This window comes from Artibeus jamaicensis, unplaced genomic scaffold (assembly GCF_021234435.1).
Source record: "Artibeus jamaicensis isolate MK-2021 breed Jamaican fruit bat unplaced genomic scaffold, CSHL_Jam_final contig_354, whole genome shotgun sequence".
Classification (NCBI taxonomy): Eukaryota; Metazoa; Chordata; class Mammalia; order Chiroptera; family Phyllostomidae; genus Artibeus; species Artibeus jamaicensis.
The window spans coordinates 33,082,478-33,085,417 of NW_026521803.1; the positions used below are offsets into that span (position 1 = coordinate 33,082,478).

The 2,940-nt window shown below is 39.5% G+C and overlaps 1 pseudogene; it reads left to right on the forward strand.

Moving 5' to 3' along the window:
• The first annotated feature begins 1,762 nt into the window (after nt 1–1,762).
• On the forward strand, nt 1,763–1,997 carry LOC119063632 (guanine nucleotide-binding protein G(I)/G(S)/G(O) subunit gamma-11-like; annotated as a pseudogene).
• Nucleotides 1,998–2,940: the final 943 nt, after the last annotated feature.

Here is a 2,940-nt window from a genome sequence, read left to right on the forward strand (position 1 = left end):
TACCAATAATTGCTGAATGGTATGAAAGCTGTGTAGGAGACTCCCAGTGAGGTGCATACCAGCTCGCAAATAATCATTAAAGGTTGAAAAATCTGTGTTGTCATCTCCACGCCTGTGGTGTTGAACGGAAGCAAAGGCCTGAACATGAAATCTTCAGTTACCTTTTGTAGCCATTTGATTTTCCAGCCCATGCCATTGTCTGTTTGCGAATGCCTTTCCCCTGTGCAAGAGCTGAAAGTGGACCTGGTGGCTTTAAACCAACAGAGAGAAATGGTGGTGACAGCCACTGAATCCCGGTTGGATGGAAAGTATGAGTACAGCGGCTGTAATGAAAAGGAAACAGCTGGCAGTTTGTGGATACCTACTCATCGACAGGTCGGCACTGTGCCAACCTTAACGTGCGAATCATCCAGCGCATCTTCTTTTTGGAGAGGGGACTTAATTTTCCTCCCTCCGCCTTCATTGAGGGTTAATTGACATATAACATTATATTAGTTTCAGGTGTACAATATACCAATTCCATATTCGTATCTATGGCAAAATGATCACCACAATAAGTCTAGCTGACATTCATCACCACACACAGTTATATATTTTTTATCTTCCTCACAAGTAAGTGTGTTCAGGTCCGGCAGGCCTGGGGCAAGGCCCGAGATTCTGCTTTTTTAACAACCTCTCAGTGACTGCTACGTTATATACTCCGTGTAGCAAGAACCTAGTTCTTTCATATTTAATTCTTAAAATAAACTTGAGAGAGAGAGAGAGAGAGAGAGATGATTATTTCATTTAAGGCAGACATTGAAAGAGAGGTTTAAAAATTCATAAATGAGGAAGGCTGAATGAAATGTGTTGCACAGTCAAGTTCCTACGCTTTCTGGTACTCATAAATAACACCCCAGAGGAGGAATAGGTGCTTTACTTTCTTTTTTAAAACTTGCACCTCAACTATGCCTGTTGACCTGTGATATTTGTCTAAAATTTAGGTCCTTAGTCTCCACCTCAATCTATTTTATTAGAATCTATAGATGACATGCTTAGGAAAAGGTACTTTAGTCTGGTGCCTGGGTGATTCTTGCAGTCAGGAAAGTTTAGGAAACGATGACCCCCTGGGCCACGCTGTGGCTTTGAAAACCTAAACAAGGAGTGGTGACATGCTGCATTTATTAGAGCTTGAGAGAGAGCTTGAGCTGTCTGCTCAGGCAAAGAGGAGCCCAGAGCCCCGTTTGTGCCTTTCTGCTTCGCTGCAAAGGGCTGCTGGGGCCCCACGGAATGAAACTCGTTGGTTTCATGACGTGAGGGATAGGTTTAGACCTGTATCTTATAACAGGGTGCTAAAGAGCCATATCTAATTATGTCACTTTTAATTGTAAGGTGAAAGCAACAACAGCCACAAAGTTGTCTTTTTTCTCTTTATCAAGTGCATGATCTTTGTCTCCCAATCCAATTACAGAGCATTCTAAAATTACAGCTCATCTGAATATTTTCCATACCCAAAGTCCATAATTAAAATTTTTAGTAGGACTTCTCCATGAGATCAGAATAGGGTTGATTATTTATCTCTGCTTTGAGAGGGTAACTTTGTGCCCAGAAGTTTTATCTTAAATATTTCACTATAGCTCTGAATGGTAAATAAAGGGCTGAAGTCGTAGACTTTTAAAGCAAACATTGAGTACTCCTTTAGATTCCTGATACTCTGTCCTGGCTTTTACAAACCACCTTTAGGCATTTGCAGCTGCTCCGCTTCCACAGAGCTGCTCCTGGGCCCAGTTTGGGGGTAAAGATGCAGGCCCCGCACATCGAAGACTTGCTAGAAAAAGAAAAGCTAAAGATGGAAGTTGAGCAACTTCGCAGAGAAGTGAAGTTGCAGAGACAACAGGTGTCTAAATGCTCTGAAGACAGAAAAAGCTACATTGAAGAACATTCTGGAGAGGATCCTCTGGTGAAAGGAATTTCAGAAGAACCCCTCTAAAGAACAAGGCAGCTGCCTTATTTCATAAATAATGAAATATTATTCCATAAATAATATCCTGGGGAGAAACATTATCCTCGGTGGAAGAACTTAGCGTGTTTTAGATTTCTAAAATAAAACTGACATGCTTTTTAAAGAAGGAAAAAAACCTCATTTAGTATACTGCAGTACTGTACATTATTAAAAGGTACTCTAGGATCTTGATATAGTTAAGTTAATGTACTCACAAAATATATAATTTATTAGCTAAATTTGTTCTGTTACTAACAAAACCAAATAATAACTAGAAGGCCTTGGATTTTCTTATCTGTTTCTGTATTTTGAAAAAATATACTTATATAAGACCATTTTCCAATGAAATATCATGTTTCCTTTGAAAATTAACAGGATATTTCAAATATGTCAAAAGGCATATACTAAAAGTGACACTTGCATATTGTCACTTACTATGACATAATTCCCTAAGCAGAGAATTTGCTGCAAGGTAGGCCAACCAATATAAATAGAAGTTTGGAGACAGCCCAGTCTGTGTTTGAAGCCTCGACCCAGCCAGTTACTAAACTTTTCTGAGCCTCCATTCCCTCATCTGTAAAATAGGGCATTTCCTTGCTGAGTTATGTATTAGACAAGAGATAGACGAATGAGCAAGCATGTGGTAGATGATTACTGGATGGTAATCATAAAACAGGGTATAATTGCTGAACTGACAAAAGGCCCTTCTTTTAATGATTATCACCTATGAGGCAATCTCAAGGAATGATTCCCCTGTCACCCCTTCAGTGGAGTTCTTCTGTGTTTACTTCTTCCACTGGAGAACAGCATAGTCACACGATAAATACATTGTACTTACTCCAATTTACCTATATACACTAAACAAGGCAGAAAAATAATGGAAAGAGGCAAAAACCTGCCTGATTTTAAATTACCTAGACAACTTAGCCTGATATTCCACACAGTGAGCAAATAGTCTG